This window comes from Halichoeres trimaculatus, unplaced genomic scaffold (genome assembly GCF_033239565.1).
Source record: "Halichoeres trimaculatus isolate MK-OKI-2021-1 unplaced genomic scaffold, fHalTri1.1 fHalTri1_scaffold_4, whole genome shotgun sequence".
Classification (NCBI taxonomy): domain Eukaryota; kingdom Metazoa; phylum Chordata; class Actinopteri; order Labriformes; family Labridae; genus Halichoeres; species Halichoeres trimaculatus.
In genome coordinates, this window is record NW_027437182.1 from 37,908,656 (window position 1) to 37,934,332 (window position 25,677).

At 45.4% G+C, this 25,677-nt stretch overlaps 1 protein-coding gene and 1 pseudogene across 1 annotated transcript in view; one reads left to right on the forward strand and one right to left on the reverse strand.

Moving 5' to 3' along the window:
• Positions 1-25,677, forward strand: part of dab1a (DAB adaptor protein 1a) — a 381,277-nt gene that overhangs the window by 79,851 nt on the left and 275,749 nt on the right. Inside the window, exon 2 of the mRNA XM_074668250.1 lies at positions 23,409-23,580. The gene's annotated coding sequence lies outside the window, so the exon portion shown is untranslated. The remainder of the gene's footprint in view (positions 1-23,408; positions 23,581-25,677) is intronic.
• LOC141789324 (uncharacterized) lies at positions 4,202-12,088 on the reverse strand (annotated as a pseudogene).

Consider the following 25,677-nt stretch of genomic DNA (forward strand, 5'->3'; position numbering starts at 1 on the left):
CTACAGGATCCACAGGGTCCAGAGGGTCCAGGAGGCAGCCAGGACAGGGCCTGCCTTCTTCACCTATCTTGGTAAAATCCTTCCAATGTGGCGTTCAAGTCTGATGTTAGTGTCATTAGCTATATCTGTGATAAGCATGATGCTCTTCTGCCCTCTGGTAGTCCCTCCAGTGCTGGGTTTGCACGGCTAGTTCGTCCACCGTATTGAAGATAGACTTTGCTTTCCCCATGACAATGAATGGAAGGACAGGTCCATGTTTTCCCCTTTCAGTTCGTTACTGCGTCGGCATGTCATCTTCACTTCCACATAGGATCCCTGGACAGAAAGAAAAATGGCAAAAACGTCACTGCAAATGTAACCAGTTTGGTGTCCATGGCAACAACAAATAAAAAGTAATGACAGACTCTAAGTACCAACTAAAATGTAGAAAAAGGACAAGAAGCAGAGAGCTGCTGCCACGGGAAACTTTTTTTTGAGTCCTGCCGTTCACCGAGTGTGCTGCTCTGTGAGGGAGTTCGGCGGTGCAGCAGCTAAGATTTGGCCGACTCGCTCTCTGACAGGACAGTTAAACCGCAAAGCGCTCCATGCTGCCTTTTAAAAGAGTCCAGGCTGCACATGCGCAGTGTTGCTCTGATAGTCTGGTTGTGCGCTGTCCCTTTAAGAGCATCGGCTGCGTGGCATGGTAAGAACTGCTCATTGTCTGCAGAGGGAGAGACGCAGAGAGAAGTTTGCTGCTGTCTTTCAACTGTTTGCTGCTTTTTCTTTCGACAACCTGGAAAGATATCTGTCTGTGAGTAAAATATGATGTTCACTAAACAGTTTCACAATGAATTCAAATGAATCCAAATGAATTTAAATGGAATGGAAAGAACTGAAATGAAATGGAACAAAAAATTAAACCTTGATAAATGCTCCAAACCTTACCTCATCTCCTGGGTGTTTATTGGATGACTTTGATGAACTGTTTACCTATCTGTCAAGATGCAAAACTGCATTAATCTTCAAGTGAGGGCAGAAGACTCAGGATAAAAACACTGTGATGATGAACATAGACATCAGGTGGAGTTTATAATACAGTGGTGTCACAGAGGCTGCCCTTCCTGCTCCCAAAAACAGCTAATCACAATCACAGAGTCTGAGTGCTGAGCTGAGGAGTCTAAGTGGTAAGCTGAGGAGTCTGATTGCTGAGCTGAGAAGTCTGAGAGATGATATGAAGAGTCTAGGCACTGAGCTGAGGGGTCTGAGATCTGGCTGAGAAGTCCAAGTGCTGAGCTGAGGAGTCTGAGATCTGGCTGAGGAGTCCAAGTGCTGAGGAGTGAGTGGTGAGCTGAGGAGTTTGAGAGCTGGCTGAGGAGTCTAAGCACCAGGTTGAGGAGTCTGAGAGGTGAGCTAAAAAATCTGAGCTGAGGAGTCTGAGTATTGAGTTGAGGAGTCTGAGTGCTGGGCTGAGGAGTCTAAGTGGAGCTGAGGAGTCTAAGAGCTGAGCTGAGGAGTCTGAGTGCTGAGCTGAGGAGTCTAAGAGCTGAGCTGAGGAGTCTGAGAGCTGAGCTGAGGAGTCTGAGTGCTGAGCTGAGGAGTCTGAGTGCTGAGCTGAGGAGTCTGAGTGCTGAGCTGAGGAGTCTGAGTGCTGAGCTGAGGAGTTTGAGAGCTGGCTGAGGAGTCTGAGAGCTGAGCTGAGGAGTTTGAGAGCTGAGCTGAGGAGTCTGAGAGCTGAGCTAAGGAGTTTGAGAGCTGAGCTGAGGAGTCTGAGAGCTGAGCTGAGGAGTTTGAGAGCTGAGCTGAGGAGTTTGAGAGCTGAGCTGAGGAGTCTGAGTGCTGAGCTGAGGAGTCTGAGAGCTGAGCTGAGGAGTTTGAGAGCTGAGCTGAGGAGTCTGAGAGCTGAGCTGAGGAGTTTGAGTGCTGAGCTGAGGAGTTTGAGAGCTGAGCTGAGGAGTCTGAGAGCTGAGCTGAGGTGTTTGAGAGCTGAGCTGAGGAGTTTGAGAGCTGAGCTGAGGAGTTTGAGAGCTGAGCTGAGGAGTCTGAGAGCTGAGCTGAGGAGTCTGAGAGCTGAGCTGAGGAGTTTGAGAGCTGAGCTGAGGAGTCCAAGTGCTGAGCTGAGGAGTCTGAGAGCTGAGCTGAGGAGGAACAGATCGTAGAGCAGAAGTAAGATGTTTCCTTCTGATGTGATTTTTACTTTCATAAGCCAGCCCCCCTCTCTCTTCATCCAGCTCTCTGCTCGTCTTCATCACACTTAGCTGCTCTCAGCTTTGTTTAATTGACTTGAGCTTGTGTGTTAAATCACATAAACAATGCAGAGCTGCCAGGTGGTGACTGCGTTATTACTCCCTCTCTTCCATCTCTCTCCTGGCATTCAGACGTTTTCATATTTTATCTCTGTGCAGTGCTTTTTTATTTGTTGTGATTTATCACTGCACACTCGTCTTTGCTTTAACTTTTCACTTCTGTCGCTCCATCATAAAGCCCATCTCAGCAGCAGATCTCCGCCTGCTGTCACACACCCTTCACACGGGAGAATTCTGCTGTGATTCAGTCCTGTTGACTCCTCGCTGCCTGTTTGCTGTTTCGTGCGTGTGTGTGAGTGATGTTTGGTTGTAGCTCCTCTCTCTGTCATCTCAGCAAGGAGAAAAAGAATATTTTCTGCACTCTTTCATGTCCCAGGACTCAGCGTCTCTCTCGGTCTTTCTCTGTCTGGCACTGAATAGCTGAGGAGTCATTTTCTAGTCCTCGTGTCGGAAAGAAGAAACTCACACAAGACAAATGGTCCAATTCTGCTTTAACAGGCCCATTCATATTGTAATAGAGGGATGGAACAAAGAGAGGAGAGACGGGATAGTCAGCCCACTCTCTGTGTTTGACTCTGAGTGTGTGTGTGTGTGTGTGTGTGTGTGTGTGTGTGTGTGTGTGTGTGTGTGTGTGTGAGGGAGGTTTTTCTCTTTAATTCTCTCTGTTGGAGATGTACTACCTCAGGGATATTCTGCCATCTGATCCATTTTAGTACTGTGGCAAACAGCCAGGGCATCTTTTCAATTACAGCGAAATGGATAGTGTGTGTGTGTGTGTGTGTGTGTGTGTGTGTGTGTGTGTGTGTGTGTGTGTGTGTGTGATGAGTACAGGGGGAAGACAAAGACACAGTGAGGCAGAAAGAGAGTAGAGAGGGGAATGGAGGGATATGGTGAGACCATCAAATTACACAGTGGCCTTAGGAAGCCCTATTTTTCACCATGTGCACCACGACTTTTAACTCACATGTTTGCACATATTTTCTTACCCATATGTGGCCAAAAACAGGTTTACCAAGAAAAAAATCCACTTTAACTACAGCAATTTCCTAATACTGTAGTAAAAAAATCATGTATTGTAGGTACCATAGCAGCAATCCAAAAAGTGCCAGGGAACTTTTCTGTTGAATTCACAAGTTGCTAAAATTCACAGTGACTACGAATCACAGTGTGATGAACTGAATCCTTCAAAAAGGTGCAACATGGAGAGAAGATCTCTGCATAGTGTCCTCTGTAGAAAGAAAAGCTGTATTGGCCTAAATATTGTCAGAGTTAAAGCAATAAAAATACTACAGGACATCCCTCTGCAACTTATTGAACCGTATCATGTCAACTGTTCAGATCAATATGGCGGTGGCACCTTTCCTGGCTTTCAAATCTCTAAATTGCCCCTAATTTAGGTTGTAAAGAAATAAAGCAGCAGGCAAGACTTAAACAGCTGGTCAAATCCCAACAAAAGTATGTAGTAAGTTAATTCACCAGTGCAAACATAGCCTCTGCTCAGGTGCAGCAGCGTACTGTAGCGTCACACACAACAAACAGTGTTATCCGTGGTGCTGAAACAAGCTCCGATATCAAGTGAGACTCATTAATAACTAATTCCAACTCAGTTCAGAATCAGGCACATCACAAATCCTAAATATACAATAATGGTTAAGAGGACCAAAGCCGGCCCAAACGTACAATTCAAGCACCTCATTCTGTGATTCTTACCTCAATTGAGAAGCAAGCCAACACCCAGGGATCCTCCTCTTTAGTTGAACATCCTGTAACCCAGGATGTTGAGGGTCAGAGGGGGCCAGCTTTGATCCATGATGAAACAAAAGGCAGGGGGTCAAATCACTTGGGGGATGGGGGGGGGGCTTATGCCCACAAAGAAAAGTGAGGAAAGGCTGCGCTCACGTAACTTGTTGTGGTACTTGTCAGTAAAATTTCTCAGCAGAAAATCCCCTCTCACGTTCGGCAGAGGTGGGCAGGTAGGTGAGGCTTGCTGGTTGTAGTTTCAAGAGCGATTTCCCTGGTGGGCTGTTTTGCAGCTTAAAGTCCTGAAACTCCTGGATGGCCTCTTGGGCTGTTTCTCCCAGTGTGTTTGTCAATGCATGCACCTCAGCCTCCTGGTACAGGATCAGGGCACTATGATTTTTCAGCCAAAAGCGTCTTTCAAGCGATCTTAAAGTGATACTGCACCGTTTTATGATACGATGAGAACTAGAGCCTTATTTAGCTGTGTTTTTGTGTGAAAGTAACACGCTGAAAATTCTCTAAATAAAGTGTGAATGCAGACCAATATCAGATTTTTTCGGTGGGAGTCCGTTTATTTGTGTTTTGGTCAAGTAAAATATGGCCCCGTCTGAGTGCAGAGGAAATGAGCAGAGGGGGTGTTTGGTGCGTGCACTCTGGGCTTCTGCTGCACAAAAACACTGCTGTGGGGGTAATTTCTGCCCTAAACCTTGTGATAGGACCCAACTTGTTCCATCCCGGAGTATCACTTTAAGGTCTATACAAGGTCAGTTCAGGAAGACGCTTCTTCAAACTGACAAGTAAAGACCATATGAACTGAAGACGGTGTATCTTGGGCCTGCTCTCTGACAGTTCGATGTCTTTAAACAGACCAGCTGATATGCGCTTTTCTGCTTTTTGCGTTGATTTTCCTCCCCAGGTTTTCATAGCTGTTAAGACATCAATCGTCAGGTGAATGTGACAACTTGCATCCATTACAGTAGTTTCTCTTCATTGTAATTTTAGAGACAGGGTTTGTAGTTCTCTTAAAAAATCCTTCATACAAACCAAATTAGTCAGAAATCCTGTGCTTGTCAGAAGTTTGTGCAGGACCCTGAATTCCTGTCTCTCTGTGGCAGAGTGTGAGGTGTCCTCCACCGCTGTTCTGAACTGATTTGCCAGTGGTGGATAATCTTTCCAGACCGCTTTCACTGTTTTAAAACTGCTAGCTACCCAGCGGATGGTGAAGATCTGGCCAATTTTCAGGATCTGCATGTTCAAATCAGCAGCTGCCTCTTGAAGCAGGTGAGCATTTTTTGCAGACTGATTGTAGAGGCTATATAACTTTGAGATAAAAAACTCAAGTTGGTTACACCCAGCTACTTCCTTAAGCGAGTCTTTAACAGCTAACTTGAGACGATGGGCTAGACAGTGTGTAAACTGTATTTCGGGGAGGACGTTTAAGTTTGGTAACGCGTCCACTTGTTCTTCCTGAAGGTACAGCTGCTCCATCTGTTGCAATGCAGATCAGATGTTTTCCCAGAAAGATCGTCATTCAGTGTTGCTTGTCTCAAGCTGTACTTAAACTCCTGTAAATTGATTCAGCATCTGTGCCCTCTGAAAGCTCCACAATGTGCAAAAAAGCGTTGTCCTCTCCTCCCTGTTCTGTCATATCACAAAGCATGTAAATAATCATATATGACTGCCCATGAACTGTGCTCTCATCAACAGTAATGCTAATTGGAGACAGCAGCTATATGCCCGATTATTTCAGCACAAGCATGGTCAGATCTGTGAACATTTCTGACATTTGCACCATTAAGTTTTTGTAAGGACATTACAGCTGGTAGCTTTGTGTAAGCAGCAGATCAGAAAGATGCAGCCGTTTCGTGCATTACATGCACATTTGCCTCTAGTACGCTGTTAGGGAGCATGTCCTCATTACTGAAATTTCAACTTCTCTTTTATGGACCAAACTGTCTCGGCGCATGTAGATTTTTTTCTGCAAGTTATTCTGACTCACTGCTGACATCTCCAATGATCCATTCCTCTGACAGATGTACTCCAGTTGACTTATTAGCAAGCAGCAAGCAGCTGTGTTTTTGTCTTCATGCAAACTGTGCATCCCAGCTTCCGTGTGCAGCTATGTATTTCTTTTTTTCCACTCACCCCACTGTTTACTCGTCCAACTGAAAGTCAGTGCTCCGGGATCAGGCTCAACTTTGCCCCTGCAGGTGGAGGCAGTGGTGGGCACCAAAGGATCCTCCTTAGCTATGCTGCTAGCAAGACTGGCTATAGCTGATCCACTTTCCTTAAAGTCTTTGTCACTGTCATCACTTCTCGTTGTTTGTCTGAAAAACCTGAACTGACTGAGGCACTGTTGTTTTCTTTTAGACATTTTTTAAAATATAAACCTTCAGGATTATCTCGGGACAAACATTCAAATATGCCAAACACTGTGATTTTATCCTCCTCCCACTCACCCAAGAGTGAGGTGTCCAGGTGGCTACGTAAACAAGCAATTAGTTCGGGCAGCCACAACAACATTGGTCATGTGGTTGATAAGATGAGACAAAGATTTAGAAAATAAATAACGTCAATGTGCCAATAAACACACACTCACACATATATATATATATATATATATATATATATATATATATATATATATATATATATATATATATATATATATATATATATATATATAATTTATTTCATGTACCTCAATGTGATGAATTAGAAGATAGTTTAAAGTGGAACATTTTCAGAGCTCCCCCTAAATGTGTCAGGTAATGCTTTCAGGGGAGCGCCTGACCCTTTCAGAGGAGCAGAGCTCCCTTTAGCTCCCCCATAATTCCAACCCTGGGTGAGACAGTGTCAGGGTGGAGTCTGAGTTTGTGGCTTTTTTCAGTCTGAACCGTACAGATGATCACCATGTCACATGTCTGTGTGTGAATGTCTCAGAGAGGCTTTGTCTCCAGCTCCAGTGCAGCTTTTTTGTCTCCTACAAGTTAAAGTCTCCATCAGACTCAGCTTCCTCTCTGACTGACAGGAGTCCATCTGTCCCTGCTCAGACCTGTGTCCCTGAGGCTGATGTGGATCAGACTCTGTGCAGAGATCAGGCCATACAGGGCAGAGAGGGACAGGTCTGCAGAGGGGACTGAGGATTCAGATGCTCTGACACCTGGAGAGAGGAGGATCATCAACAGCTGGTTTCATGGTGACTGCTTAAACTTTGAGTGTTCTCTGATTACCTGACTGCAGCTCTCTGATGTCTTGAACACCATCAAACCCTTGAAAGGGCAGTCTTTATGATCTTGCCTCCAAGAGCTCTTAGTGTTTGGCTTCACTTTCAGAGAGGGGTCACGTCGCCCATTGTTTCATGCAAGCTATGAGACAAACACAGAGGCATGGAAGATGGCGCCTGGAGAAGAGGAGCGACAGGGTTAACTATGAGACAGTGAGGACATTTCAGAGCAGGAGAGGAGGAAGATGAGGGGGAAGGAGAGGAGTAAAGAAGAGCTAGGGCAGTGGAATGAGAGGGCTCTGCTGTGGTGGGAGAAAATACTGCTCCCCCTCCATCTTTTAGCCCAGCAATAATTTAAAGACTCGGCCCTCTGAAGCCTTGGATCCACATTGACTGGTCATCCTAAATCAAATCAGGGCTGGGCTGCACCCCCCCAGCTGGTCCATACACTCCAGCACTGAGCCCCCTGGTCCTCTCTGAATTATTGACTGAGGAGAATAATTGATTGGTTCACCTTCAGGCCTATCAGCCCTCGTCTGAGAGCAGCGCCTTGTATCAGCGTGCCTCCTGTTTCTCTCACTCATTTTATTCCCTCCATCCCTCTCCTCCTCCTTCTCCTCCTCCTCCTCCTCCTCCACATCAAGTTTTTTTCTGAACAGAAAAAAACTAAAATCACATTTTCTCACCTTGCAGTGAGGCTAGGGAGTGTTTGGACTGGATTAAGAAGGAAAAACTTAAGGAATGAGGGTTTTTAGAGTTTGACTCAAACATTCAGTCTTGGTGCAGGTGTGAGGGGACAGAAACACTTCCTGTTTTTTTACAGCTTAAGTTGTAAACATACAGATCAAAAAAAAAAAAAAACTCTGTAGTGATTGGTTTGTTTTGGAGTCTTCTTTGACTCTGTGGTAAGCTGCGACTGTCTCAGAGGTGCCTGTGTTCTAATTGTTGAGCAGGACAAACACAGCTCACTCACTGAAATAGCTCTGCTCTGACTCTGCTGGTCAGAGTCAGATTCTGAGGTGTGCAGGGAGCACAGGGTTATCTAGAACTGGCTTCAACAAGAGGCTAAGAACCTGATCTTGCAGCCAAACTAATGTGTTTCAGAAAAGCTCTGAGTCTGAGCTCTGTTTGAGAGGAGAGATCTCATCAGTGCTCAGGTGAACTCACCTTGACACCCCCCTCCTCATATCATGATCCAATCCTTCCTCCATTCCCTCGCTCCTCCTATCCTTTTATCACTTCTTCTGTGTCCTCCAGCTCTGCCCTGACACGCCCAGCAGCAGGCCATCAGTCATGGCCAGCCAGACAGCACGGGACGTACGTATAATCAATAACATGATCCTGCAGGCGGGAGTCAGCCATTACGCACACACACACACACACACACACACACACTCACACACACACACACACACACACACACACACACACACACACACACACACACACACACACACACACACACACACACACACACACACACACACGCACACTGAGGTGACATACAGCTTTCTGTTCTGACAGGCTGGAGATGAGGTGAGCATGGATGGATGTAAGGATGGATGAGTTGATGAATGGATGGATGGATGGATGGATGGATGGATGGATGGATGGATGGATGGATGGATGGACAGACTCAGGCTGTATTCTGGCGGTAATGGAGAGAGCTGATTGGTTCATCTGATTACTGTGGTGATAAGGGCTGAACAATTTTGGAAAATAATCTGATTGTGATTTTTTGGGACTAATATTGCGATTTATCATGCTATTTTGTGTGTGTGTGTGTGTGTGTGTGTGTGTGTGTGTGTGTGTGTGTGTGTGTGTGTGTGTGTGTGTGTGTGTGTGTGTGTGTGTGTGTGTGTGTGTGTATCTTCTGCATTATCCACTTGATACAAGCAATAAATCGTTCTGTAGTATGACCCACAAGACAGAGGAAACTGTCAACATATAAACAATTCTTTGCTTCTCACACAGAATGAAATGTAAATGAGACCAAATCTGTGGCTCAACCACTGAAATATGTTAACATGTGCAATGCACTTTTTTATCAAATGTGTTTTCAGCCTGGCTGGGTGCTGAGCGGTTTCTGATCAGTCTGCAGGTGGAGCTGTGATCAGTCTGCAGGTGGAGCTGTGATCAGCCTCCATGACTTTGAGGCCTAGGACGAGACCCTTGCTGGGTCCTACATATTAAAGCCAACAGAACAAAGAGCTCAATGATCAGCTCGCTGTAAAAATACAGGAGTCACAAGAAGTGCTCTGCTTCTCTCCATCGCCCAGTCCCTGCAGGGCAAACACAGGTAGAAAGGTGCTCTGTGCTGCAGTGCTGCACATACCTGTTTAGAAACAGGCTGAATTCTGAGGTGCGCTAGGACCAGCCCCCCCTGCTGGGGACATTTAGTGCCCAGTTTGTGAAAAGCTGACAAGGGCAGATTCTGTGACGGACCTATTAGGAGTAGTGTGCTGCACAAACCCAACAGTTCAGTTTAAACACACACAAGCCCAGGGACAGAAACAAAAACACAGATCTGGAGTGACCATCTTACCCATGTTATCTCGGGTTTGACCCCAGTGTGTCACATGACCTGAAGGACACATGATAGGTGTTTTCATTGAGTTCCTCTACATCCTGTGTAGGTGTGTGTGTGTGTGTGTGTGTGTGTGTGTGTGTGTGTGTGGGGGGGGGGGGGGGGGGGGGGGGGGGGGGGCTGTTATGGGCAGATGTGCATACAGGCTCTGTGTTCAACATGAAGTCCTTTACTTCAGATGCAGATGTCTCTGTGTGCTGTATCAACAGTCTGCTCTTATTATTGGAAACACAATAATCCTCTTACAGTCTGCATCCAATTCAAATACAGCTCATTGTGATGAAACACTCCCCGAGCCGGTTTTACACTTTCATTGTGAGGTCTCTGAGCACACAGGTGATAGTGAATCCCATCACACACTCTGATTCAGCGTTATTTCAGCTATTATCCCTCACTGCTTCTTCTCCTTCCCTCCCCGTCAGTGTAAACATCTGTCACCTGCTGCATGCTGCAGCTATATCAGTGGTGGGCTGCTGGGATGCATGCAGCACCTGGGAGTGTTATGGAAGTGTGTGAACCTGGATTAGGCCAGTGGGGGAGTAAGGATGGTGTAATCCTCTCTGCTGCACACTTCATTATCATGCTCGACCCACAGCAGCAAGGCCTCGTACGGGCTGATAATCCATCCGTCTCAGCCCACCTCCAAGAGACAAACACGGGCTGCGTCTATGTACTAGTCCTTGTTGTTTACCATGTCAGAGCTCTGACTGGTGCATCTGAACACACCAAATCACTTTAGGTTTAGAGTGACCACCCTGTGGTTAGTAAATAAACCTCATGTGACACAAAACAAAATTGATGGTAGGAATCACACATTTATGTGAGCTCAAAAAAGGCAAAAGTTTGTGGATGAAAGAGATAAAAGTAATAAAGAGTGAGGTTGACCCTGTAAGACCAAGGGGCAACATCTGGTTAGGAAAAATAAAGCTTCTTTGGAATTCCTTTAAGTAGACGTTCATCTGCTTGTGGCTGGCTGCAGAAAGACCAGAACCCATGAACACACCCAGCCATAAAAACAGACTTTTTACAGCACCAAAACATATTTACAGCCTGGTTCAAAAAAACGGCTGACTGCTGATTTCACTATCATTTGTTTGTTTTCCACCGCTTATCTGGGTCTGGGTTGCAGGGGCAGAAGCACCATCAGCAGACCAATGACCCCTGTCCCTGGCCACTTCCACCAGCTTTTCTGGGGGATACCAAGGCATTCCCAGGCCAGTCGAGAGATAACATCTCTCCACCATGCCCTGGGTCTACCCCGGGTCTCCTCCCAGTTGGACATGCCCGAAACACCTCCCCAGGAAGGCGTCTAGGAGGCATCCTCACCAGATGCCAGAACCACCTCATCTGGCTCCTCTCGATGCGGAAGAGCAGTGGCTCTACTCCGAGACTCTCCTGGATGTCTGAGCTCCGAACCCTATCTCTAAGGCTGAGCCCAGACATCCTACGGAGAAATCTAATTTCAGCCACTTGTATCCGCGATCTTGTTCTATCGGTTATTACCCATAGCTCGTGGCCATAGGTGAGGGTCAGAACGTAGATTAACTGGTAAATTGGTAGCCTTGCCTTCTGGCTCAACTCTCTCTTCACCACTACAGACTGGTATAGTGTCCGCATCGCCGCCCCGATCCGTCTGTCAATCTCTTGCTCCATTTTCCCCTCAATTGTGAACAAGACCTCGAAATACTTGAACTCCTCCACTTGGGGCCATTGCCCACTCCAGGCCTCTCCTGTTCTGGAGTGGGCAACCCACCCTTTCTCGGCTGAGAACCATGGCCTCGGTCTTAGAGGTGCTGATCCTTATCCCTGCGTCTTCACACTTGGCTGCAAACTGTCGTAGTCCGAGCAGGAGGTCAGTGTTTGATGAGGCCAACAGGACCATATCACCTGCAAAAAAGCAGAGATTATACTCTCAGCTGAGGTCAGCAGCTCCCCACCCCCATTGTACACAGTGTGGACATGGGGCTGCTTACCCCTCCTGAACTGCTGGACAGTTCGCCAGAACTTCTCCCACACTTGGGTTTTTGCCCCAGTAACTGCAAGAGCTGTGCAACGCTTGGCCTGCCGGTACCTGTCAGCTGCTTCTGGAGCCCCACAAGCCAACCTTGCCCTGTAAGACTCCTTCTTCAGCTTGACAGCACCCTTCACCTCTAGTGTCCACCAACAGGTTCGAGGATTACCACCACGACAAGCACCAGCTGCCTTGTGCCTGCAACTCTGGACAGCCGCCTTAGCAATGGCACCACTGAACATGGTCCATTAAGATTCCGTGTCCCCCAGCCACCGGAGTCGAAGCTCTGCCGGAGGTGTGGGTTGAAGCCCATCCTGACAGGGTCCTCAGCCAGGCGTTCCCAGCAAACCTGCACTGTTCATTTGGGTGTGCCAGGTCTGTCCGGCATCTCCCCCCACCATCTGATCCAAGTTCATCCCATCATGAGGTGTGTCCTATTCAACTGCTTGGTGAAAAAATTACCTTTTTTATAGAACCATCAATTTGCTCTAGCCCAGCTGATGTTGGTTTGCACTAATTGGAAGTTCAAGTAATAATTACTGACAGATTCAGGTGGTATGGTGCATTTCCTTGCCAATGTATAGAGCCTTTCCATGGTGTGTTCAATACTTTTTTCTTGTGTTATCGCACTTAATTCCACATAATCATTATTTGTGGACTTGAATGTCATGATTTCTTTTCATGTGTGGATTATTTGAGTTAATACCAATGTCTAGTAGAAATTTCGTTTGAATTGCAGCTTTGGAAATAATGAGAAAAAAGTTGACTCGTTCAATACTTATTTCCCGCACTGTATATTATCACATACTTTTATTAGGATTGTTTGATTGTCCAATCAGAGCCTAGGTCAGGTGACTAACAGGTGCCCTGTAGCTGTTCAAAAGGAATCTCACAGCCGGCGCCAAATCAAATGTGGCTGTGTCCGCAGATTGGCTTCGTTTCACGGTATCAGGGACAGATGGGTGATGTCGAGGAGACTACGTCCATGTTTTATACAGTCTATGTGTAAGACTCAAAAATAGAAAAATACAGACAAAAACTCTTTTGTCTCTCAGATGTTGTTGTGGATGGTCTCTGATGCAGAAATTAAAGGGTTCAAAAACTAAATATGTTGTAGTCAGTTTTTAGGAGCATGTTGTAATATTATAACATTCCAGGGAGCAGAATGTCCAGCTTATAGTGCACTGTCAGGGTTAAGTGCTGATGTTGCCCCTTAACAGTCAATATCATGAACAATAAACACAGAACAGTCACATTGTCATGAAGTCATATACAAATATGTAATAACAAAACTCGAAATGAATTTGCATCACCAGTGATACCTGGACCAGAAAATCAGTGCTAAGAATGATTAACTAACCTTACATTTGAAAACCACATTAAACATCTGCCTTCATCTCCTCCTGACTAGATTACTGCAATGCCCTCTTCATTGGGACCTTTGGGAAAGGCTTTACAAGCTCCAGCTAATCCAGAACACCGATCCACATCACCCAAGTACTCCTCGCCTTTTGCACGACAGTAAAACTCCCTGCCCAGACACCTCAGGACTCCACAGACCGTGATTGCATCTCAGAAATACCTAAACACCTTCCTCTCTAACGAAAGCTTTTAGCTAACTCTAGTGCAGTATAAGCAGTAATAGTAAAAATAATAATAATGAAATTAATAATACTATTAAAAATGATAATAATAACAACAATAATTGTTATTATTATTTGATAAAATTTATTATTCTTAAGGCCCTGGTGTAGCCTAGTGGTCTGGTGGTTGTGAGCCACAAGAGGCAATCCTGGGTTCCTCCTGGCCTGTAATGCCTTTCACAAATGTCACTCCCGTGTTTCCTGCTCTACCCACTGTCCAATCCTTTGGATAACCCCCCCCCCCCAAAAAAAAAGAAAATAAAAATTAAATAAATAAATAAATAAATGAAAATAATAAATAATTTAAAAATGAATTAGAATTAATAAACAATTACTTTATATATATATATATATATATATATATATATATATATATATATATATATATATATATATATATATATATATATATATTTATTCATCCATTCATTTTGTTCATTTTTCGCGGGTGGCTCTAGTCCTCTCCCAGCTGTCACTGGGCGAGAGACGGGGCACACCCATACTGGTCGCCAGTCAATCACAGGGCTGACACATAGAGACAGACAACCATTCACGCACACACTCATTTTCACAACAGTGGGTCTAATGGCTAATGGATAGCTGTGCTACCATGCATAAGCAAGAAATCATGGCAGAAAGTGAAAAAAAAAAACGCAGTTCTCTGGGTGTCCACTAGAATCTGTCTCCAGCACGGAGTCAGTCCCTATAGAGCTTCATGTTGAAATAAACTGTAGTACCCTGAGTGTACACCAGTCTGCAGCAGAAACATTTCATCACATCATTCTTTAAACTCCTGGATTCACTCCTGTCCTGATTCACGTCCTCCTCAGGAACCTGAACCAAACCTTTGTCTTCAGCCAGCAAACCCATGGCAGCATTCTGGGAAAGTTCTGGCAGCGTTCTGGTAACGTTCCTGGCAGTCTTCTGGCAGTCTTCTGACACCTGCAGTTTGTTCCATGGTGCAAAGAAAAATTAAGTGATTTGTAACTCAGGGAGAGAGGGAGGCGTCCTCCTCACGGTCCTTCTCTCCTCTGAATGTGCTGACTCCTCCAGATCACCTCACAGCTAAAAGAGAAGTCAATTTACCTGCATACGTCTCTGCTGGCTCCCTGTGTGTAGCTGCGGTGTGTGTTTGTGCTTTAGTGAGCATCCCAGCCGATGCGTGTGTGTTTTTGAGTGACAGGAAGGGGAACGCTAATCCTGCCGCCTTAGCTTGTCACTGCAGTCAGAGCACACAAAGGCACTGACACAGATGCTGACAAACACACAAAGCTGCAGGAAAGTGAGTCCATTTCATCCTGGCTGTGCAGGATAATTAATCATCAAATGTGTGTTTGTTTGACGAGCTGCTAGCATGCTCTGCTCTATCTGTCACACACTGCAGGAGCACAGGCCTTCTCCCTGGGATCCAGTTATTAGACGCTCCTCCGTCTCTGCTCTTGTTTCTAGTTTGTAACTGTGACAATACAGAGAGGGAGAGGGAGAGGGAGACAGTTTAATCAAGAGAATGAAACGACGGTGTGGCCACCAGAGGTAATTAGCAGAGCAGCTGTTTGAGGGGGGAAAGCTATAGCCGTGACACTGCAGGAAGGAGCTGGGGGAATAATTAGCCGGTAACACCCGTCAAGTTTTCACAAAGAGGAGATGTGTTATTCTTCTTCTGCTCTCCATGGAGGAGCAGCAGACCTCCACACACGCTGAAAACTCCTCCTGACTGCAGTGTGTGTGTGTGTGTGTGCATGTTTGTGTGTGTGTGTGCGTTTCTGCTCCATGTTAAGGGTAAGTTGTCTGTGTATTGATTTGGTCAGTAATGATATATGACAATTTCAGGGTAGTCTTCCGTCATTGTGGTCCATGTTTCATGTGCAAGCCTGTGTGTGTGTGTGTGTGTGTGTGTGTGTGTGTGTTTGTGTGTGTGTGTGTGTGTGTGTGTGTGTGTGTGTGTGTGTGTGTGTGTGTGTGTGAGAGAGAGAGGGAGAGTCAATAACCAGCTCCATATTCAATCAAACCTCCTCAGCTGGAAACATTCCTCCTCCGCCCTCGATCGATGCTCTCCAGTTTAACCAGGCTGCTTGTCTGCCAGCAGAAACATATTAATAGGACGTGGTCACTCTCCTCTGACATTTCCTCCAGCTTTTGTGCCACAGATGGTTTCAAACAGCAGGACAGTCTGCTCTGCTCTTTCTCTAAAGGTGTTTCCATCCTGTGGCTGTGGACGCCAGCTTTGTTTACAGCAGCCGACTGAGAACCACACCATATTCTTGTGTGAGTCCTTACAGGCAGAGCAGAGGAGCTGTTTGGACTTCAGGACCAGGGGCTCAATAAAACACAGGGAGTGTGACGTGTGAAATGACTGACGCAGACAGACACAGACAGACATACAGAGAGTCTGTTGTTCAGCGTTGTAGTGATGATTATGGTAAAACCTGGCCACCACTATCCCTACAGTGAAGCATGGTGGGGACAGCATCATGCTGTGGGGATGTTTTTCAGCAGCGGGATTACTGGGGACTTCAACCCATTACTATCTAATCCATTACAAACACTTGGAATGTGATGATCAGAATAATTTTGTGATTTTGCCTGAAGTTAGTTGGTTATGATTATGATAAAACACAGGACACATATTTTAGGCAAATAAAACTTTTTTTCTTTTAAGTAACTAATTACAACAATATCAAACAATGTAACTGTGTAGAATACTAATATAACTCCCTCATTTTTTCCCTTAGTGATCTAAGGTTATATTTTTCAGTTCCAGTTAAATAATATATATATATATATATATATATATATATATATATATATATATATATATATATATATATATATATATATATATATATATATATATATATATATATATATATATATATATGTATATATATATTTTTCTGTTTAATCAGTCTACTTAAAGTGACTCTGATCACGAGTTACTCTGTGAAGAACGTGACTTAAAGATGAAGATGACCTGGACACTCCTGATTCTTTGGCTGAAAAGCCTTTCAGAGACCTCTGTGTGGGGATCTGGTTTGGGTTTTCACACAGCACTTCTCTTTCTCTCCACCACCAGAGGCAGATTCCACTCAGTACGCTTCCACACATCTTAAGAAATCAGACTATGAGCTGAGTCAGACCGAGACCTGACTGAGCTCCAGCAGAGCTCCATCCATACAAGAAGGTAACATGACTGCTATCAGACTGTGGTTGGACTCTACAGGTCTCAGTACGCCTCTGCATACAGTGTAAACAAATTTCAGCCTGAAGGTAAAGTAGATGGCCATGATAAATAGGGTCAGTGTGCTCCGACACAAGAAACCAACAGCATGCAACGTGATCAACAGGCAGCTCTCTGTGAGGAACACAGAGAGCTGCAGCTGCATCCATCTCAGCCACTGTAGTTAGGATTATATTTCCTCACTAGGTGAACCAGGACTAGTTCAATACACACGCAGCTTCACTTATTAAAAGGACACAGAGCCACCTATCGAAGTAGAATAAGACATTCTCTACCTGAGGTCTGATTCTCTTTTCTGCATGTGCAGAGAAAGACCAGACCCCCTGCTGTGAATTTAGGATCCCGCCATGACCTTAGTGGGACTGACACACATAGGTACTGATTCAATGGGTGCTTCATGGCCAGCTCACCTCCAGAGAACCCTAAGCACCCTCAGGGTCAATGTCAATGTCAATGTCAGTTTTGTTTAGATAGCACATTTTATAGGACAAGCCAAACAAAGTGCTTTACATGAAAAAATATTATAGAGTAAAAAGCTACAAGTAATACAACATTAAAAGAGAAATATACAGTAACAACAGTAAAAAAGAGAAGCATACACAGGTAAAAACAAGTGACTAACTTAACCAATGGCAAGGGTAAACAGGAAGGTTTTAAGGTGAGCTTTGAAAGAGGTGAGGCTGGTTGCAGAACGCATAGACTGAGGCAGGGCATTCCACAGTGTGGGAGCAGCAACTGCGAATGCCCGATCCTCTCTGCTTTTTAGCTGGGTTCTCGGTACATCTGAGATCATCCGGTCTGCAGACCTCAAAGATCTGGCGGTTCGGTGCGCCTTAACGAGGTCTGATAAATATTCTGGGGCCAGCCCGTGCAAAGACTTAAAAGCAAATAAAAGAATCTTAAAATCAATCCTGAACTTGACTGGGAGACAGTGAAGTGAGGAGAGCACTGGTGATATGTGCTCCCATTTCATTGCTCCGGTCAGGAGACGAACAGCAGCATTTTGTACAAGCTGTAGGCAATTAATTTCAGTTTGGCTGATGCCAACATACAGCGAGTTACAATAGTCTAGGCGAGACGAGATAAAAGCATGGATAACCTTTTCCAGATCTGGCCTCCTAAGATAAGGTTTGATCTTTGCTAGAAGACGAAGCTGAAGAAAGCTAGCCTTCACAACGGAGCTGACCTGCCTGTCCAGCCAAAGAGCCCCATCAACAATAACACCTAGGTTTCTGGCCTGGGAACCTAAATAGGGTGCTAAGGGGCCAAGGGAGCTGGCAAGGACCTAGATGGTGTCAGGGTTGCCAAAGAGGACAATCTCTGTTTTGTTTTCATTCAATTTTAATAAAATTCAGGTCCATCCATGTTTTAATATCCCTCATGCAACTGAACACAGCCTGAAGGGATTCCTTGGAGGGGGCTCCTAGAGGCAGGTACACCTGCACATCATCAGCAAAGCAATGGAAGGGGATGTTGCGCTTCCTAAATATTGACCCCAGGGGTAGCATGTAAAGGGAGAACAGCAGAGGGCCTAAAACTGACCCCTGAGGGACTACACAAGTTAGAGGGGCCACTGAGGAGGAGTACTGCCCCAATTGTACACTGAAGGATCTGTCAGCAAGGTAGGATTTAAACCAGGGTATGCCAGGCACCAACGCGTGCCAGTCATGTCGTTCCAACCTTGTCTTGTGATCAGTCTCCTTAAAGCTCCACAATGAGCAGTAAGAGCAGAACTGATGGATCATGTAAACTGTTAGAGAAGCTGATAGCTGGCAGATTAGATTGGCTTGTGCTGATTTACAGCGTCAACTCTCAAAACCACAAACAGCTCCGTTCTTTTCTTATTGGCCTGAAGTTTAGTGCCAAGTTTAGTGTGGGCTTGTGATGCTTTCAAATAACACAATTTGCTTAACACACTTTTTTACTGCTTTTATTAAAGGGTCAATGATGTACGTTTCAGCACCCACCAGCACAAACAGGAAGCGGCGCCTATGCTGCTAAACGGTAAGAGTGGCTGCTGTGTTTCAGGAAACTTCCACTCTGGAGGCCTAAGCATCTCTTATAGTTCTTAAACACAGTTTCTGTGTAAACAAAAGGCTGAAATGAAACAATGCAGTGGTTTTTACAGTGTTTCATCCTAGAACCATTGTCTTGTGTAAGGCCCCTGAGTGAGCAGCAGAGCTCACTAACATGAACTCTGTGAGGACATCTGAGGGACTGAAGAGGGAGTGTTGGTCTCACCACACTGGTGTGGGTGTGATCCTCAGCTTGGTTTGGATTTTTATTCATTTTAGATCCAAAGGTCCAAACAGTCTGGGACAGTCCCCCTTCTGAGGATTAAACATGGGTCTGATGTTAGGACAGATCTTACACTGAAAAATGAAAAGACATTCTGGTCTGTGCGCAGAGAGAGGGTCAGACTGTACATCAGCACACACACTCACGCGACACACTTATCTGTCTCGAGAGATCCACTGCTGTGGCTCTAACCTGGTTATGGTGTACCTGACCACAGTGTGTCACATCCCCACAGTCTCATCCTCTGCCTCACACACGCTCATACACTCTGTCTCTCTGTCTCCTCACTAAACACACACACACACACACACACACACACACACACACACACACACACACACACACACACACACACACGCACACACACACAGCTCTGTGAGTGTGTGTTTGCCCTGCAGCAGAGCAGCTGCTGCAGCGATCAGATCAGGATCAGGCCAGAGGATTCTTAAATGCAAACACAGAAGTGTGATATAAAGTAAATGGTTAACAGAGTGTGATGTCACTTCCTGTCTCTATGATTGAGCATGAAACGGGAAGAGGCAAAACAGGGAGCATGAGGTGTGGAGGAGCTGCTTCAGGAGAGAACAGCATCAAAGACAGACCAGTTTTAGCCTGGTCTCAGGGGCAGTTCACACGGCAACTCTTTTATGATGAAACACAAAAGTTTTGTTGCGTTTCAGTCTCGTGTTTATACTGAAACGGCATTTCAGCCGACCTAAAATGCAAACTTTTGAAAGCGGCCTTCAGAGTGGGATTTTTCTGAAATGCTGCTGACACGGTTGCCGTGTAAACAGTAAGTCGGTGTTTTCAGTAGAACGATGACGTCACACTCCGCTCCGCTCGATCGCATACAACAGGACAACAGAACTACCGTGATGTGCTTGTGCTGCTCGATCTGCTTAACCTTGAATCTGCTGACTGTCTCTCAACAAAATGTGCATCTGTTGCTCCACTTCTGCTCTAAGTATTTCCCAATACACCAGATGATTGGCTCAACTCTACTTCGATGGAGATATCCCAAGAGCTGCTTTTGGACAAGACAGTTATAGCACCGACTATAGGCCTGGCATGCTTTCTACAGCGTTTTCAGTCTCTGTGTGTTTTTATGTCAACGCATATTTTTTTCACTGCATTTTAGTATTTTCGGATGAAATGTTGTCGTGTAAACGGGGCCTCAGAATAACTGTGAGGCTGTGCATGGACTGGATAAGGACTAGAGACGGATGTAGCACAGGGGTCATCATGTAGACCAACGGCTCTTGGAATACTCAGGACCACTGTCTCGTTTCTGTGAAGCCCTGCTTGAGGTCTCTGTTTGGGATTTAGAGCAGTGATTCTCAAAGTGAGTTCTGCAAACCACAGGTTGGGGGTCTGTGGAATAATTTAAAAAGGGTTGTTAAAGAGTGCCATATCACTGAAAAAAGCATATCAACAAACTAGGATCTCTGCACCATCAATTATCCCACCCAACCCAGTTTGTGCCATGAGATCAGTTTACAAGATCATGACTTGTCTATGGCTTCATAGTGAGCAACAAGAGAAAATAAAAAATCACAACACTAAAACACCAAGGAGCCAACATTTACTCAGAGTTTAAATGAATTACCTGGAAGGTATAAATGTAGCCTAATTCAATCATTGCAAAGTACGACACAGTGCATTACACAGTATTGATATAATGCTAATATAATGCCAATCAATGTTAACATTATGAGCAGGTCCTTGAAAAACAGGTGTGACCTGAAATGGTCTATGGTCTAACAAGGTCTAAAAACCTCTGATTCACAGAGAGATGGCCTAAACTGAAGCTGTCCTCTTCCTCCTCCTCTTTCTCCTCCTCCTCTAACCCTCTCTCCATTTCATCCTTCTCTGTGCCCCAAAAAAGACCCCCCCCCCCCCACACACACACACACACACACACACACACACACACACACACACACACACTCACACACACACACACACACACACACACACACACACACACACACACACACACACACACACACACACACACACACACACACACACACACACACACATACACACACACATACACACACATGCACCTCAAACTGCCGAAGCTGTGTGTATGTGTGCGTGTTACTGCAGTTCCTGTAAGTCTCATAACACTTTAATTTAAAGTGTCTAAGTTTTTTTTTTGTGTGTGTGAGTATGTGTGCCTTAAGCACTCTCCACCCAGAGATTACCCTTCATTTTGCAGTGAGCCACTGGAGCTGCTGACACAGCGACTTTGCACAGGGAAACTTTGCATATGTATTGGCTGTGTGTGTATGTGTGCAACACACACAAACACGCACGCGCGCACACACACACACACACACACACACACACACACACACACACACACACACACACACACACACACACACACACACACACACACACACACAAACACACACACACACACACCTGGACTGTTTTATTCTCAGCAACAGAGGGGGGTTTGTTTAACTTCTAATCTAAAGGTTGTTCATGAGTCCTTCAATGCTTTAGTATCCCACAGTATGTGTGTGTGTGTGTGTGTGTGTGTGTGTGTGTGTGTGTGTGTGTGTGTGTGTGTGTGTGTGTGTGTGTGTGTGTGTGTGTGTAGCACAGTGGACATGAGTGTGTGTGACACTGTGGGACTGTTTTTATTCCCAGAGCTCTGAGACAGCAGTCAAACGGGTCATAAATATACAGGAGCATCTGTTTGAGGTGCTCTGTCTCTCTCTCTTTAGCTCTCTCACATTCACACACACATACACACACACACTCAAACACACAAAACCGGAAAGGGTGTTGGCTTTGTTTCTCCCCTGACAGTTCTGACACCTCTCTCAGGGCTCCTGCGTGGTTGGGGTGATGGGGACAGTTGGATTTGCATATTCATGAGTCCTAATGAAGCTCTGGATGCAGATCTGGACTCAGACTGAATGCTTAGCTCTCTGCAGGAGGCCATATGGTGGACGGAGCTCAGGGAGGGGCCCAGGTTCACTTCAGATTTGTTTATGCATAGTTAGAGGAAGGATGAAGGACTGGAGAAGTGGAGGGGGGTTTGTGCTAAATGAGATGAGGGAGGATGCTGGGTCAGAAAGTTTGATCATACAGATGCTCATTCTGCTCGTTGTGCTTATTTTGATCCCTTTGCTCCTTTTACTCGTTGCTTTTAGACCATCTAAAAATAAGAGGTGAGAATGGAGGAGAGTTTTCAGTGCCTGCAGCACTTCACACTTAAAGAGAAACTGCGACAGTGGGGGCATGGGTTTGTCCTTCACCTCCCTCTGGTCTCAGTGAGTCCTGGTCCATGTGCTCTCTGTCTGAGGCGGACTCTGAGGGAGGGAAAAGGAGCTGCAGGATGAGTCACAGCGTGGAGATTCTTCCTTTGCTCTCTGCTGTGTGTGATGAGCCTTAGGAAAACACAGGTCAAAGGTCAGATACAACAGCAGTCTGCTTCATACAGTAACAGAGCAGCAAAGCAGTGTGACGCACACACAGCAGTGACAACTGGTGTACACTTACACCACAGTTACACAACGGTTACACCACACAGCCTCAGTTTATTCTTCGGTCAGCAGGAAGAGGAGCTTCAGCCTGTCCACACCTGTTCTGCTCCCGCTGAGATAATGTTCTGCAGGCTCTCAAACCCAGCACGTCAAAGTGAAATCAATCCACAGTGATACCAATGTGTGAAGTAACAGTCTGAACTTTACCAAAACTAACATCACATTTGTCTGTAGGTTAAGCTGTGGGGGCACAAAGACATTGTTGATGACTGGTTTGTTTCTTAACAGTGTGTAAACCCACAGACACAACACCAACATGTTGTCATGGTGAATCTGTCATGGTGCAGTGAAACATTTGCATTTTTCCATTCTTCCATTAATCAATCAGCGCACAAAGCACATTAAACTATTAGAAATGAAGCTTTATTTGCCTATTAATGTTCTTGATTTCTCTAGATAGTTTTGAGGAGGCTTATGGTCGTGTCTCTTTTTAAAAAGTATTCATGACACCTGGACGTATATTAACACAGGTCTGTCAGCATTGTTGAAGTAAACCTGTGGAGCAGTCTGCAAAGTACCAGGGAGATGAGCAGACACAACAAGCTAAAGGAAGAGCTGTCAGCACATGTAAACCAGAGACAGAAAGGAGGCCAGTCAAAGAACATGTGATGCGACTTAGTGATGAGCATCTTCAAGACATGCTGAGGGTTTCAAACTACCACCTTCCTCAGAGACAGTGAGACCCAGCTGTCTGAGTAGAGGAGCTCTCAGGTGTCCGGCAGCATTCAGCAAGAAAAGCCAAACGTGACTGTGAAATAATTTGTGTTAAGAAGTACAAATGTCCAGCTGATGAATGATGTTTTCCTTTTTTTTGTAGAACACCTGAAGTGCCCCCCCACACACACACTGTGACAGGATTGGATGTTCGGTGGCTCTCTGCAATTTGAGTTTGAGAGCCCTGCTCCAGAGAGTCTCACTCTGCCTGAAGAATCTGGGCCACAAGGACAAGGACCGTCACACACCTTGGGCAAAACACAGGATCTGATCAGGTATGAAGAGGTATGAGAGTCCGTCCTCTAAGGGGAACCAGGTCTGTCTGTGCCGGCCTCTCTCCGTGGCCAGGCTGTGCTGCCTGAGTCTGTACCTGGTCAAGGATCTCCTGAGCTGTGGGTTGCTCTCAGGGATTCTGCCACAGTCTACTTCCTGTTCAGGGCCAAGTCTAGCTTCAGTTTGCTCTGCTCTTTAGTGGATTCTGTCCAGTGGGTCAGCTGGTTTTTGTTCTCATTCTTTATCCCTTGGTTCAGTGAGATTTGATGAGCCCCGAACCAGCTGGCTGAGGGGGCATCTCTCTGCCTGCCTGCCTGTCTGTCTGTCTGTCTCACAAATTTAAATTCAAAAAGCTTTATTTGTATAAAGGTTTTAAAAAAAAAAAAAAAAAAAAAACATGTTGCCAAAGCCAATATACAAGTAAAATTATTAAGAGTATGAATCGAAAATCAAACATACCATACAACAAATAAAAAAAAGAAAAAGAAAAAATAATATCATTAAAGAATCAACAACCAATAAAACGAAATCAAATACTAAAGATAAATCTATATCCATGTAAATTCAGATCATTGTTAGTTTATTATTTGATACCTAATATCACCTTATTATTGTGGTCTTATTTCTGTCATTATGAGCTGGTAATGACTTTTCGGTCTTTATTTTGAAAAACAGATCTTTTTTCCTGTAGAGTGGTGTTTTCCTCTGGGTCCAGAGAGCTGCTGTTCTAGATAAGCTCTGTGATTGTACGAGTCAGGCTCAGACTCCATCAGGTGGTTGGTAAATCTAATGCTCCCCTTTTTAATTGGTGTCAGCAGGGGGAATTGGCCCTGCTCAGCTCTGCAGCCGTGGCTGGGACAGTTTCTGTGCACTCTTCAAATGTTCTTACAGAACTCAAGGAGAACCTTGGGTTTCAGTCCCACAGTTCTGCTTTCCTCGCTTTGGACGAAAGCGTCTGCTAAATGAGACTGATGCTCCTCAAACAGGAGACGCCATCAGGCCTCTCCTCTCTGCACAGAGGGACACAGGTGACACTGTGTGACCCCACCGTGACCACTCATCTAAATCCAGCCATGATGAAACCTGCCAGTCTGAGCGCACTCTCCATCTGTACTCTGAGTCAGATCTGAGTTCACATCTCTCCTCCTGGCTCTCTTGTTGTCTCTGGTAGTTGTTCCCTCCATGTGTATGGATGAGATGTAATTTGCATGTTTATGCAAACTCTCTGAACAACAACATGCAAACAAACAAACAAACACATCCCTCAGAGCGCTTTCACTCAGCCAACTCCTCTCAGACAAACAACACTCTCCCTGCTTCCTGCTCTCGTCTGAACTCGTGTGTGTGTGTGTGTGTGTGTGTGTGTGTGTGTGTGTGTGTGTGTGTTAGTCACGCCTCCCTGAGAGGACTTTTCTTCTTGTCGTGGCAGAAACACACGCGGTCCTCTCTGTCGTGTTTCTTGATCAGACGTGTTTACAGATGCATGCTGGGCTCTCTGCCTTCTGCCATCCTCACGCACACACACACGTGCGCACGTCTCTCCTGTGGTCCAGCACATCTACCAGTTCTTCTACAAACATCATGTAGCTCAGCTTCACATGAGTCCTCATCTCACTTAATGCATCTGTGCATCAGAGCACACATCACAAGAACAGAGCGCAGAGCACTGTTACGTGCTTTCATTCACTGTGACAGACACCAGCTGTCTTCGATTACACATCTTTAGTAACACGCACACACAGGTGAGTTCAGATAATAAAGGCTGTGATCAGTCACATGGCGCTGTAGTTAACTCCATCACAGCCCACAGTCCGTGTGTGTAAATGAAGGAGGAAGCTGAGGGGAGGTCTGATGGAGCCCTCTGTTTGTAGCATCAGATCAGGAGCTCACAGTTTCTTAGACAACCAACACTGTGACGTAAACCAGTGTGATTCAAGCCCTGACCTCAGGTTAACCCTGAACACACAGCCAGTCCAGGATAAAAAGAGAGACCCAGGAAGAGCTGTTGTGCTGCAGACTCAGAGCTGATGGGATATCTGTCGTCCCTGCAGACAAGAGGCATCAGACAGGAAGCAGGAAGTTTAGACTGAAGCACAGTG